The 15905-nt window shown below is 36.2% G+C and overlaps 1 protein-coding gene across 6 annotated transcripts in view; it reads left to right on the forward strand.

The window, feature by feature from the left end:
• Positions 1–15905, forward strand: part of UBR3 (ubiquitin protein ligase E3 component n-recognin 3) — a 224368-nt gene that overhangs the window by 130523 nt on the left and 77940 nt on the right. The gene's annotated exons all lie outside the window — the stretch shown is intronic.

Consider the following 15905-nt stretch of genomic DNA (forward strand, 5'->3'; position numbering starts at 1 on the left):
TTCTGTATATGGACTTTTGATTAATTACTCTGTTTTCAGAGTCGCTTAATACTTATGACTCCTATCCTCTGCCTCACTGACTGATTCTGAGCCCAGAGTTGACATTCTTCTAATGGACAGATCAATTCTTCCTTTCTGTAACTTTCTCATAATACATAAGTGGTTGCAGCTTTTATGACTTTCTTTCATTGTCAGCATGTCTCCATCTTCTCCAATCTTTTGGAAATTTTATTGACATTTCTTATTTGTTGGTTGGTGAAACTCTCTTCCACAACTCCATCCTTTTTCTATATTCTTGTGGAAATATTTCTTTATGTATTTCTCTACTTTTATTTCAGTGGTTTTTTAGAAGGAATGGAGACAAAAGCCTGTGCTGAGTCTGCAGTCTTGATTAGATACTTACTAATATTTGTTATTATAATATATAAAGTTAAAATTTCTGTTATTACAAAAACATTAAATTTTTACTATAGAAACTTAGAAAACACATATAATCAAAAATAAGAAAATAATATTATATTTTTACTATCAGATTTCCTAACCTAGGCTGTATCCTTACAAATCTTTTTCTGAGTATATATGTATATAAATGCTTTTTTTTTTTTTAAACCAAAATGAGTTAATTTCACACATGCTGTTTATTCTTATGAAAAATTTCAAACATACAGAAAAGCTAAAGGAATAGTATTATAAATTCCCATGTACCACTATAACCCTCCCCTAGTTAACATTTTTCTTTATTTGTTCTTTTCCTCTCTTTCTGTCTGTCTCTACTAAATGAAGTAAGTTATAGACATCATGACACTTTACTCCTAAATACTTCAACATACGTGTCCTAGGATTGAGAATATTCTCCTACTCAAGCACAATACATCATATGTAAGAAAATTACTTTTTCTTTCAAAGTAAATAGCTTCAAATACCAACCTGGATATTATGTTAAACAATGAAATCACTGAATTAAGTTTAAAAAATTTAAAATTGTTTACAGATCATTTTGTCCTTCGGTAATTCTACTAAGGGTATGTAGTCAAAAGCTCTGTGTTCTGAAGTCACTTGAGAGCAGTCTTTTGGGGGGAGGTAGTGTAACCAGTTTGATGTACAGTTTGGTTTGTTTGTTTGTTTGTTGGCAACCTTAGGAACTAAGAAAAAAAGCTTAGTTAATACTGCTTTTAGAAATTGTTTTTATCTGTTGCCTCCCACTCCCAAGTGAGACAGAACAACAACAGTTTTCTAAGGAATTGATTAAGCAAAGTATCCAGAGGATGTTAGGTAGTACTGTCCTGAATAGGAGAATGGCCACCGCGTTCCCTGAGGAGACTGGAGGGAAGAGGGAAAGAGTGGATGGAGATAGAGGTAAGTTCCATTAGGGGCAGGGGAAGTGGGAAGTTCAGGTGATCACTCAGTTGCTTCAGTTTTCAGGGCTAAGTAAAACATGAGTTCTGCTGAGTGAAAAGAATGCCACCTGAGGTTTGGAATAGTTGCTAATGAGAGTGGGAGATGTTGCTCACCCAGGCTAAGTATAAAAATTGATAAGCAATGCTTAGGAACCAGTTATGTTCACAATCATATATTTGAATGTCATTAGTCTGCAAAGTTATTGACTCGCTGTCCTAAATCTTACTACTTTTTGGAAGGTTTGATCTTTTTTGGCAGTAGCCAGGGCACAGGAACAACAATTGAGGGATCAGGCAGACATGATTGCTAGCAAACAGAGGCAATTCACAGAAGCCATCAGGATAATGGGCTCCGCTCTCTCCTAGTCCCGGTTCTTGCATGCTGCAGTGGTGACAGGTGAGGTAATATAGATTCATGAGCATTTGGTTTATTTATGTTGCTTATGGCCATGCCAGTGGGATTCTGGACCATTCAGATTTGCATATTCCTTTTATTTATATCTCACTCCCTTCCCAAAGAGATCTGTTTGACCCCTAGAACCTGTTTGAGATCCCATTTTCATACAATGCCCAAGATAAAAATTACAGAGTTGTATGTCTCACTGCCTCTGATTACTCTGCTTATTTACATCTGATATTGTGTATTATAATGTTATTAACACATGAAGCAGGGCCCACACCTGAGGTACTATTTAGCAGTAATACAGACACAATTTAATCTCAGTCCAGTCCTCTGCTTTATTTGTCAGATACCTTTTGTCTTCTTGCCTTATTTCCCATCTGTGTTGTAAATGTAAGCATTCTGTAGTTGCTTCTTTCTTATTTTGCCTTTATCTTTGTGTATGAGGGATGTTCTCCCAAGATTTCTAGTCTAGTAACATGTAGAGTATTTCGAATTTATAACATACAGTACTTTACAAGTCCTCTAATCAAATATTGTACATCATTAGGTAAAAATTTAAGGACAAATGCTTTTCTCTCTGAATGCAACAGATTTCTACTCTGTGATTAGTACTCTTATATGTTGATAATGCCTTTTTGTAGTTATCAAATTTTCTATATGACAAGACTCCCTCTGCAATTCCTTCTGTCTTTGTCTCCTGATTACTATACCCCATTACTTGTTTTTACTAGCCATCTAGGTATAGAAGTCAGGATGTTAGACCTTGATTCATTAAGGCTTATCAGATAGATATGACTGAAATCCAACATAATTGTTTCAAGTGAGAGTTTAGATGCTTAATATAGAGTAAATTTATTTTGGAAATTATTTTCTTATCTTAAACATACTACATTTAATCGTGGAAGTTATATGGTACAGAAAAACATAAAGAAGGATGAATTTTATCCCTAATCCCACCATCCAGAAGACATGTACATTACAGATGATACTGCATAGTACAATTTGGTTTCATGTCTTCTTGCTCAACATTTTAGCGTAAACATATCCCTATATTATTATTAAAACTCCTGGTAACTATGATTTTTAAAGGCTTTACTTCGTTGGAGAGGTAGCAGGTAGTGGTTATCATCATGGACTCTGGAGCCTTACTGCCAAGTTCATATTGCAGCCACTCCATTGCCTGGAGTAATTTACTGAACTTCTCTCTACATTGGTTTCCACATAGTTAAAAAGGGATTATTATACTGCCTACCTCATAGGGTTGTTGTGAAGATTGAATGTATTAGTACATTTAAAACACTTAAGACAGAGTGCTTCGCACATAATAAGTGTTTATAAGCATTGGCTATTACTGTTATTACTTTTATTCTATAATTTACTTAATCATCCCATCATAATTGGACTTTAGTTTTAAAATGTTTTAAATTATTATAAGCATTGTATATACAAAACCTTGTCTGTATTTTGGGTCTGGGTCTAAGTATGAATTTTGGGGGATGATGATGATGATGATATATATTTTTGTATGTTAACTGTGTAACCAGAACTATGCTAAACACATTCTGTATATTGACTTATTTGTCCTGATAGACCCATGAGATAGATGGTAGTATTCCAGTAAAGATGCCTAAATTTAGGTTAAGAAATTTGTCTGAGGTTATACAGTAGTAAATGGTGGAGTCTGGGCTGTTAATCAACAAGCTTTGCCTGCTCTTTACTATTTCTTCATATTTGAAGCAAATTGAGCAGTTAAGTCCCTCCCCTCCCCTACTCCCCCAAGTTGGTAGCCCGGAGATAGAAAGGGACAGTTATGAGAATAGTTGCAAAATAAGAATTAATAGACTGATGATTGATTGATTGATTGAGGCACAAGGTACAAGATAGAAGGGATATTCAATGTGTTTGGAAAGTTTTATTTATTTATTTTTAAACCAGAATGAAAAGAATAGTTCTTTTCCAGTAGCTGAAACAAAAATCCTTGGTGTGACACTATGAGTCTAGCCTAGTTATAAGGTCAGCCCCACTCCAGTCATATGAATCAAAAGTGGGTGGTGATGGTATGATTCTCTAAGCAAAATTGAGTCCTGCTGTTAGCAGATGGAACAGTAGATACTAGGTAGATAGAAATAGTAACTGTCCGCAGTACCCATCCTTTAAGATTTCATTTGGAAAGTGGGGTAGTCCAAGCAGGAGCTGGCATAGATCAGGATTTGGTTGACCTCTTATTGTTGTTAGTTGTGGAGGGAGCTGTTTATTTTGCTATTTAATAATACAGTTTAATTTGAGGTTTATCCTTTTATTTTTTAATAATTTACATAAGAAAGGAGGTTGGGGATATATATATATATTGAGACATAAAAATAATTACATCCCCAGTGTCCCCTTCTTAGGTAAATGATAACATACTATGTATAATTCTTCTACCTTGCTTTTTTCACTTAACATTGTATCCTGGAGAACCCATCATGCAGTGTATAGAGATGTTCTTTATTCTTTTTTCTACCTGTATAGTAGATTCCCCGCAATACCACCACCCCCCCATAGTTTATTCAAATGGTCTTCTATTATTAGACCTTTGGGTAATTTCCAGTCTTTTGTTATACAAGTTGTACTGCAGTGAATATCTTTGTGCATGTATCTTTTTGTATTTTGATAATATATCTGTAAGATAGATTTCTAGATGTGGGATTGCTGGGTCAAAGGGTAAACACATGTGTAATTTTGCTAGATATTGCCAAGTTACCCTTACGGGGTTGTACCATTTTGCATTCCCATCAACAGTGTGTCAGAGTATCAATTTCCCTACATACTTGTCATTAGAATATGTTGTCAAACTTTTGTATTTTTGCTAATCTGGTAGGTGAAAAGAAGTGGTATCTGGTCTAATTTTAATTAGCATTTCTCTTATTATGAAAAAGGATGCTGTTTATATCTTTAACTGCTTCTTATTCCCCGACACATCTTTTTGCTGCTTTAGGGTTTGATTCTATCATAAATTAGCCTCTTTTATATTCTTACATTTCCTTGGAATCAGGCACAGCTGTAGACTTGCTCTGTTTTAGGTAGGACCGATCTACTTGTGACGTTGGAATGCATATAGTGCATTAGTCCTATGTATCTATGGCTGTTGCATCTATGTTATTATTTTATAAATTATTGTAAATTTTGCTATGTTAACTTGTGAAATTCTTATTCTCTCAACTAAATAGAAACTAATTGAATTTCTTTTCACTTAAATTAGAAAGCAGATCTCGTGGACAGAATACTTTTTATGTTGGTCGCTCTGATTGTAAATTTGTTCACTTTTGAGGGATGGTGCTGCATCTGTCATTTCAAGGCAGTCATCTGTGCTGTGGTATATTTCAAAAAAAAAAAAATACAGCCCATATATGTAAGTTATGTTTTGGTTATTTGTTCCATAAATAAGACCCACTGATACCAATCCAAGACATTAAAAAAAAATATGCTTAACATATCATACAAAACTGTATGAAAGCAAAGCTTATCATCTCTTCCTACCTTCCCATTTAAATCTCACCCCTCCGGGATAAACCATTATAAACAGGCTTTCTTGTTTCACATGAATACATTTTGTTTCTATTTGTTTTTCCTGAAATAAAATTTTACTGTATATAATGGTGTACAGTTTGCTTCCTTTTTTTTTTTTTTTTTCTTTTGGCCTGCGCAGTGCGGCATGTGGGATCTTAGTTCTCCGACCAAAGATCGACCCCGTGCCCCCTGCATTGGAAGCACGGAGCCTTAACCACTGGACTGCCAGGGAAGTCCCATGCTTCCTTTTTTAAAAAAATTGAAATATAGTTAGTGTACAATATTATGTTAGTTTCAGGTGTACTACATAGTAATTTGATATTTGCATAAATTATGAAATGATCATTTTAAGTCTAGTAACCATCTGCCCCCATACAAAGTTACTACAGTATTATTGACCAGATTCCTTATGCTATATATAACATCCCACTGCCTTATTTATTTTATAACTGAAGGTTTGTGCCTCTTAATCCCCTTCAGCTACTTTACCTCCCACTCCCCACTCCCCTTCCCTCTGGAAACCACCCATTTGTTCTCTGTATCTATGATTCTGTTTTCATTTTGTTTTGTTTTTTTACATTCCACTTATGAGATCATACAGTTATTTGTCTTTCTCTGACTTCACTTAACACAGTACCTTCTAGATCCATCCATATTGTTGCATATGTCAAGATTTCATTTTTTTATGGCCGAATATTATTCTGTGTGTGTGTGTGTGTGTGTGTGTGTGTGTATATCACATCTTCTTTATCCATTTCATCGGTCAGTGGACACTTAGATTGCTTCTGTATCTTGGCTATTATAAATGCTGCTGTGAGCATTGGGGTACAGCTTCCTTTTTAAAAAACTTAACAATGTATCATGAATATCCCTGCAAATTAGTATCTGTAGATCTCTTTTAATCCCAGATATCATTATGCACACATGTGCTTGCATATGTATGCAATGTTATATACACAGGATTAATATAAATATTTTTAATCCATATTATTTTTTTCTTCTTCCATGACCCATGATTACAGCTTGGTTTGTGTATTCTTGTGCTTTTCTCTGTATTTATATAATTATATACAAACATACTACAATTATATGTTCATATCAGGTTTCCCCTCCTTCTTCCCTCTCCCCCTTTCTTTCTTCCTTGATTTTGATCATTGTTTGCTTTACCAAATGGGATCACTTTTTGCTGCTCTCTACCTCAGTAATACCTCCAGGTGTTCTCTAGTAGTTCTGATTCAGTAGTACTCAACTTTGCACATTAGAATCATTGTATCCCCCGTAAAATAATATCTGTGCCTGGGATCCACTATAGACTAGTTAAAGAAGAGTCTCTGGGAGTGGGGCTCAGTCATAGGAACCTTTTGAAAGTTCCCAGCTGATTCTTATGTGCAGCCAGAGTTGAGAACCACTGCTCTAATTTGTTTCTTTTCCTTCCATTCCTTTATTTGAGGGGATGGAGGGAAAGCTCATAATAGCCCATAATGAAGTACTTTACTCAGCCACCTCTCTATTATTGGATATTCACTTTGTTTTCAGTTTGTTTTTTATTTTGCTATAACTAACAGTGCTGTGGTAAACAGTCAACATAAGTTTCTGAAATTGGTATTTCACTTTATATATCTACTCTTTGGTAGCCACTAGATGGAGATAAGTGTTTATATAGTTTTAATACCTATTAACTAATAATTTTAAAGAACCAGTTACAGTGATGTAAATCTGACATTAACTCAGGTTTTTTTCCATGTATTGTCAATTAAAGATACAAAAAGTTCTTTCTCCCGAAATTTTTTCGTTTAGGAATTAAACATTTTCCTATAAAGCTAAACTTAGTTTTACCATATGATCCAGCCATCATGTTCTGAGGTATTTACCCAACTGGTATAAAAACTTATGTCTACATGGAAATCTGCGTATGAATGTTTATAGCAGCTTTATTCATAATTGCTCAAAACTGGAAATAGTGAAGATGTCCTTCAATAGGTGAAGGGATAAACAAACTCTGGTACATCCATACTATAGAATACTGTTCAGCAATAAAAGGGACTGCTGTATCAAGCTGTGCAAAGATGTAGGTGAATCGTAAATGCGTATGCTTACTGAAAGAAGCCTGTCTAACAAACATACTGTATGTTTCCAGTTACATGACATTTTGGAAAAGGCAAGACTATAGAGCCAGTAAACAAACAGTGGTTGCCAGAGTTTGGGAGTGGTAATGGGCTAAATAGGTGAAGCATAGGGGATTTTTTAGAGCAGTGAAATTATTCTGTATGATACTGTAAAGTTAGGTACATAACACTATGCTTTTGTCAAAACCCACAGAACTTTGTAACACAGTGAATCTTAAGTATGCAAATTAAAAAGTCATTTAGGAGGTTGGAGGTCTCAGGATGGAATACAGAATGTATCACGAGAATCTAACTGTATATTACAAACGTATGAAACAACTTCACTGAAGGGGATGGGAGAAAAGGTACTTAACTTGGAAATGAGTGGAATTGCTTAAGACTGAAGGCAAAAGGAACTGCACATAAGCATTGTACTGTAGTTGATAAAGTTTCTGCCATGGTGAATGGGTTAACTGTTCTGAAACCACTGTACATGTATACTGAAATTGAGCACTTACGTACAGGCGTACCTCATTTTATTGTGCTTTGCTTTATTGCACTTTGTAGATACTGTGTTTTTTACAGATTGAAGGTTTGTGGCAACCCTGCTTTGAGCAAGTCTATTGGTGCCATTTTTCCAACAGCATTTGCTCACTCCGTGTCTCTGTGTCACATTTTGGTAATTCTCACAATATTTCAGACTTTTTCACTATTATAATATTTGTTATGGTAATCTGTGATCAGTGATCTTTGATGTTACTATTGTAATTGTTTTGGGGTGCCACGAATTCACCCATATAAGATGGTGATCTGAATCAGTAAATGTTTTGTGTGTTCTAACTGCTCCACTGACTAGCTATTCCCCTGTCTGTCTTCCTTTCCTTGAGCCTTCCTGTTCCCTGAGGCACAACAATATTGAAATTAGGCCGATTAATAATCCTACAGTGGACTCTAAGTGTTCAAGTGAAAGGATGAACTGCACGTCTCTCATTTATAATCAAAAGCTAGAAATGATTAAGCTTAGTGAGGAAGGCATGTCGAAAGCCGAGATAAGCCTCTTGTGCCAAACAGTTAGCCAGGTTGTGAATGCAAAGGAAAAGTTCTTGAAGGAAATTAAAAGTGCTACTGCAGTGAACACACGAATGATAAGAAAGCAAAACAGCCTCATTGCTGATATGGAGAAAGTTTCAGTGGTCTGGATATAAGATCAAACCAGCCACAACATTCCCTTAAGCCAAAGCCTGAGCCAGAGCAAGGCCTTAAGTCTTTTTAATTCTGTGAAAGCTGAGAGAGGTGAGGAAGCTGCAGAAGAAAAGTTTGAAGCTAGCAGAGGTTGGTTCATGAGGTTTAAGAAAAGAAGCCATCTCTGTAACACAAAAGTGCAGGGCGAAGCAGCAAGTGCTGATGTAGAAGCTGCAACAAATTAATCAGAGGATCTAGCTAAAATGATTAATGAAGGTGGCTACACTAAACAACAGAGTTTCAATGTAGGTGAAATAGCCTCATATTGGAAGAAGATGCCATCCAGTATTTTCATAGCTAGAGAGAAGTCAGTGCCTAGCTTCATAGCTTCAAAGGACAAGCTGACTCTTTTGTTAGAGGCTAATGCAGCTGGTGACTTTAAGTTGAAGCCGATGCTCATTTACCATTCCAAAAATCCTAGGGCCCTTAAGAGTCATTCTAAGTCTAATCTATAGATGGAACAACAAAGTCTGAATGACAGCACATCTGTTGACAACATGGCTTACTGACTATTTTAAGTCCATTGTTGATACCTACTGCTCAGAAAAAAAAGATTCCTTTCAAAATATTACTGCTCACTGACAATGCACCTGGTCACCCAAGAGCTCTGATGAAGATGAATGAGATCATGTTGTTTTTCACGCCTGCACTATTTATTCTGCAGCCCATGGATCAAGGAGTAATTTCGACTTTCAAGTCTTATTATTTAAGAAATACGTTTCTTTTCTTCTTTTTAAAAAAATATATATTTTATTTATTTATGTGGTTGTGCCGGGTGTTAGTTGCAGCAGGCAGGCTCCTTAGTTGCGGCTCGCCAGCTTCTTTAGTTGCAGCTCGCCAGCTTCTTAATTGTGGCACGCATGTGGGATCTAGTTCCCTGATCAGGGATCGAACCCGGGCCCCCTGCATTGGGAGCACAGAGTCTTAACTGTTGTGCAACCAGGGAAGTCCCAAGAAATACATTTCACAAGGCCATAGGTGCCATAGATAGTGATTCCTCTGATGGAGCTGGGCAAAGTAAATTGAAAACTTCTGTAAAGGATTCAGATGCCATTTAGAACATTCATGATTCATGGGAAGAGGTCAAATATCAACATACATAGGAGTTTGGAATAGGTTCATTCCAGCCCTCATGGATGACTTTGAGGGGTTCAAGACTACAGTGGAGGAAGTAACTACAATGTGGTGGAAATAGCAAGAGAACTAGAATTAGAAGTGGAGTCTGAGGATGTGACTGAATTGCTGCAATCTCACGATAAAACTTTAACAGATGAGGAGTTGCTTCTTACGAATGAGCAAAGAAGGTGCTTTCTTGATGTGGAATCTACTCCTGGTGAAGATGCTGTGAAGATTGTTGAAATGGCAACAAAGGATTTAGAATGTTACATACACTTAGTTGAGAAAGCAGTGGCAGGGTTTGAGAGGATTGACTCCAATTATGAAAGAAGTTCTACTCTGGGTAAAATACTATCAAACAGTATTGCGTGCTACAGAGAAATCATTCATGAAAGGACGAGTCAATCAGTGTGACGGACTTCATTGGTGTCTTATTTTAAGAAACTGCCGCAGCCACCCCAGCCTGTAGCAGCCACCACCCTGCTCAGTCAGCAGCCGTCAGCCTTGAGACAAGGCCCCCCGCCAGCAAAAAGATTAGACTTGCCGAAGGCTCATATGGTGGTTAGCAGTTTTTAGCAATAAAGTATATTTTAATGAAGGTGTGTACGTTGTTTTTTCTGGACATAAAATGTATTGCACACTTCATAGACTACAATATAGTGTAAACATAACTTTTATACGCACCGGGAAACCAAAAAATTCATGTGACTCACTTTATTGCCATACTTGCTATATTGTCATGGTCTGGACTCGAACCCACAATATCTCTGAGGTATGCCTGTAAATAGATGGCAGATGATTGGAACTTGATTTCTCACTGTTGGAGTGGGAGGTTACAGCTAAGCAAGGGAAGAAGCTGGAACGTCCATGTTTTAATGGATTAGAGTTGGAGACATCAGTATGAACTCACATTTAGGTTAATATAGATACAGGTGAAATTACATATGTATAAATATTTATGGGTTCGTGCATATACACAAGTTAGTATGCAGACATAGTTTTCCTTGCTGTGTCAGTGGAGAGGGCCTAGAAGTAAAGATACTCCAGTAGAAACAAGCACACCCAGTGCCCCAGATCTTGGTTTCTAATACAGTTCTCCAAAAATATATGAAAAATTAAAATAAAAAGGAAGCAGATCTTGGAGAAATGGTTACTTCTAGAACCGGGGCAGGGAATATGCAAGATGAGCCTGGAGCATCTCGTAGCTCTAGGAAGTTAGGAAGTACTAAAAACACACACACACACGCACACACACACACACACACACACACACACACACATTGGTGGGTGGGAGGTGGGGCAGTATGTCAGAGGGACTCAGAAGCTGACTGAAAGTACTTCCAAAGGCCAAGTTGGACCAATTTGAACAAGAAAATAAAGTAGTATTGGATTATAACCCTATGTATAAAACGAATACCTATGAGTTCATACGTAAGTAAAGGATTAAATAAACGAATGAGGGAGAATAGACAAATTTCCCATGCTGAAGAATTCCAAGTAATTTATGTAGATTTTCACCCTCAAGGAGGTGGAACATAACTCCCTACTCTTTTTTTTAAAAAAAATTTTATTTATTTATTTAGGCTGCTCTGGGTCTTAGTTGTGGCACGCGAGACCTTCACTGCAGTATGCCAGCTCTTAATTGCGGCATGCGGACTTCTTCTTTGTGGCATTGGACTCTTAGTTGCCGCATGCATGCGGGATCTAGTTCCCTGACCAGGGATCGAACCCAGGCCCCGTGCATTGGGAGCACAGAGTCTTACCCACTGGACCACCAGGGAAGTCCCTAACTCTGTACTATTTAAGTGTGGGCTGTGCTTAGCGACTTCCTTCTCAAAAGTACAGTGTGGAAAAGAGGAAAAAGTAACTTTACAGGAGAGAAAGTTGGCAAATACTGCCTAAATCAGATGATCAAGGTCAATATCAACAGTAATAAATCATGCTGATATTATGTACCCTTGATAGGATGTTGATGAGAATGGTACTTTACCTCAGTGGTCCTCCTCCCTCAAAACCATAACCTCAGACTAATCTTGAGAAAAACATCAGACAAATTACAATTGAGGAATGTTATACAAAATACCTGACCAGTATTCCTCAAAACGGTCAAGGTCATCAAAAACAAGGGAAGTCTGAGAAACTGTCACAGCTAAGAGTAGCCTAAGGAAACATGACAACTAAATGTAATACGGTATCCTGGATGGGATCCTGGAAAAGACATGACACTAAATGTAATACGGTATCCTGGATGGGATCCTGGAAAAGAAGAATGACGCTAGGTAGAAACTAACAAAATCTGAAGAAAATATGGACTTTAATCTATATTTAATCTATATATGGACTTTAATCTATATCAATAAAAATTGCTCAATAATATATCAATATTAGTTCACTGTGACAGTCATATCATGCTAATATAAGATTTAAGGGGAAACTGGGTGTGAGGCATATGAGAACTCTGTAGTAGCTTCAAAACTTTTCTGCAAATCTAAAATTATTTTAAAATGGTATTATTTTTAAAAGGGAATGAGAAGTTCCTCTCTGTACCAAGTAAAAAGAAGAAGAGGAAAGCAAGAATGTTAGTAATGAAAATGACAATCAGTTCAGGACAGCCCTTTACATCTTTACCAGAATTAATGATATTGCACAGCAGGAGTTTTACAATAGTGGCAGTTGTCACAGGCTTCGTAGTAGAAAACAGTAAACTCTAGTATTGTGCTTAGTTTATAAAAGTAACTCACCTGGTAGGTTACTAGCAAATACTCAGTTGTAGTTAAAAATTAAAGTGTATTGTGTGTTCTTAAAACCAAGCATCAATTTATGCAATAAAGAAAATTCTCCGTGCCTACCACTGGGCTGCAGACCCCACTTTGCCCTGTGATACGTGTGTATGGCAGTTGACTATTCCTCAGGGAGGGATAATGTTTTCAAACAAAAATATATTTCCCATGATTCTGAGGGCACTAAATATATCATCCCTACATCATTTTCCCATTCTTTTCTCCATGCATCCACAAAACTCCATAAACACAAAAACAAAACATGTGCCAAGAATGATCTGATAGTTGGTTAGTTGGGATTGGCCTGAGCTGGTGGGACAACTTGGCTGTGTTCCAGGTGGGCTCTCTCCTTCTCCAGCAGGCTACCCCAGACTTACTCTCACGTAAGTGGTTTGGTCGAGAGAGAGAGGGAAAGAGAGATATTGGGGGAGAGATTTTGAGGGAGAGCTATTGAGAGAGAATATACAAGACCACTTTAGGCCTAGTCTTGGAAAGGCATGTTATTCTGCCACATTCTCTTTGTCTAAAGCAAATCAAGGCAGTCCATGTACAAAGATTGGGGAATAAATTCTACCTCTTGGGAGAAGTTGCAGAATTACCTTGCAAAGATCTTAGATACAGGGAGGAGTGGAGAATTGGGACCATTTTGCAGTCATTCTAACAGAATGATTGTAAGTAGAACTTGGTGAGTTGAAATAACATTCAGAAGAATCACCTACTTAACTCAGATAGATTCTTGTCTGTTCATGTTAAACCAAACAGATGAGGTAACTATCGCTTTATTAATTTTTTTTGCCTTATTGTAATAATATTAATTACAGTAATTTAAAACAGGCACTTTAGTTTTAAAAGAGAAAGTGTCAATTTTACACCGAAACGCATTTAAAATTTTAATTGTATTGGAAGTCAAAGTAGAATTTAAGAATTGAAAGGGTTATTAGTAGCAAGAATGTTTTCATTATTAGAATGGCCTCTGGTAGCACTTACATTTATCATCTTTGACTATTACTCTGTCAGTTTTGTATCTGCCTCCATTTAGTTTACCTAGAGAAAATCATTGTAATCTCTCCATTGTGTCAATTTGTAGGATACATCCTTTTAGATTTTATTTGGTGTGGAAAATATGTGCAGATGTTGATGTGTACATGTAGTTGGCAGAATTAAGTATCTTTATTTTAATACTTATTACAGAATATACCCAGTTATGCTGTTCATTTAATTGGGCTTAAAAAAAACCTTTTTATTGAAATATAGCATATACATAGAAATGCTCATTTATCATGAGTATAGAGCTATTACACATATAAGTGTGCATGTGTCACGAGTATAGAGCTCTTTGAGTTTTTAAAAACTGAGTATCACTGTGTAACCAGCCTCCAGATTGAGAAACAGAACATTATCAGCATCCCACAATCCCTCTTCATGTTCTCTGTCACTGTCTCTTCCAAGAGTAGCCAGTGTCCTTACTCCTAATCCTATACATTAGTTTTGCCTGTTTTTGTTCTTTATGTAGCCATTTATATCTAATATGCATTCTTTTGAGCCTGACTTCTTCAGAATAGGGTGCTCTTAATTGATATTTTTTCATGTCTTTATCTATAGGTGAGAAACAGTAATTACATTTGGTCATAGGTCATTTTAAAATCTTAGCTAAAATTTTGAAATTGGGTACTGGAATGATAGAATCAATCATAAATTACCAATAATGTATTTTAATTCATTGTAGGATTGATGAGTTCTATAAAGCAGTAATTTTCCTCCTTTAAGAAGTAAACTATAGGGCTTCCCTGGTGGCGCAGTGGTTAAGAGTCTGCCTGCCAATGCAGGGGACACGGGTTCGAGCCCTGGTCTGGGAAGATCCCACATGCCGCGGAGCAACTGGGCTCGTGAGCCACAATTACTGAGCCTGCGCGTCTGGAGCCTGTGCTTCGCAACAAGAGAGGCTGCGATAGTGAGAGGCCCGCGCACCGTGATGAAGAGTGGCCCCCACTTGCCACAACTAGAAAAAGCCCTCGCACAGAAACGAAGACCCAACACAGCCATAAATAAATAAATTAAACCTTATTTAAAAAAAAAAAAAAAAAAAAAAAAAAAAAAAAAAGAAGTAAACTATAATCTTTTTAGCTTCTTGAAGGAAAAAAGGGACATTAGTGTCTGTAATTATTAAAGTTAGAATTAAAATAAAAATACTGTGCGTGTAGAAGATTGTAAAGCCTTACTTTTAAAAACTCTAGAAAAGGTAACTTAGCAGTCTCTTTGATAACAATTTTGGTATTAGGATTTCCTTGAAGTTTTCAAGTTAATTGTACCAAGATATAAAAGAAGGAAAAATATCTTTGTGTGTGAGATAGAGTTAATGAAATTCTAGTTCTTTGGCACTTAACGTGAGACTGAATTATTTCATGTCACTTTAATCAGGTATTTCTGTATTTGAACTTGAGAGCAATCAGATACATCCCCTCTTTGAAACTTGAGATCAGTCAGACACATCCCCTCTTTTCTGTACTAAAAATTTTCCCCTAAAAAACAAAGTAATCACATGTCAAATCTTAATGGCCCCTGGTACTTCGTTTGAAATCTTCTTTTCATTTTGACCCATTAATCTTGTTTTCATAGACGTTGAGCTTTCTGGTTTTGATTCTGTTCAAATATTGTTGATTGTTTTTTCTCTGATTTTTTCATTGGCTTCTTTTTTAATTTCCATTAATTTTGAGCATTATCCAAAGTTCTGTTTTAGGTTTCTGCCCCTTTTCCTCTCAGTCTTAATAAATATCAGATATATGTTTATCTGCATGAATTCTTATTAAAACATATGCTAACTTGACATCTTTCTTTTTCGATGTCTGTCATTTTTTAACATATTTATTTAGATATGCTTCCATCTTTTAAACATGTCATAAATCATTTCTGCTTCCCTGATCTTCCTAGTCCCCTCTACTCCTACTCCTTTCTTTGCCACTATGGATGTCACTGATCTTCATGAATTTAAGAATTTTTATCTGGAAATGATTACTGACTCAATATTTTATTTCTTGCTGTTAATGACATATCACCAAAAGATTACTGTTATTTTCTATAATAGTTCTCCTTTATTAATATATATGGTCATATATAAATGTTTTCCCTACATAAATAAATATATATTGATAATTATTATCACTAAGATATAATCACTACAATTAAAAGAAAGGAGAAATAGTTTGTTCCTCTTTTATCTCCTAATAAATATTGCCATTTCTTTCCAAGAGCTGCCATGTTATTATAAATTTCCCCTCTGAGGTGCCTCAAAGAAAATTAAGACAAATGATCTCCC

Source organism: Balaenoptera musculus, chromosome 7 (assembly GCF_009873245.2).
Source record: "Balaenoptera musculus isolate JJ_BM4_2016_0621 chromosome 7, mBalMus1.pri.v3, whole genome shotgun sequence".
Taxonomy (NCBI): Eukaryota; Metazoa; Chordata; class Mammalia; order Artiodactyla; family Balaenopteridae; genus Balaenoptera; species Balaenoptera musculus.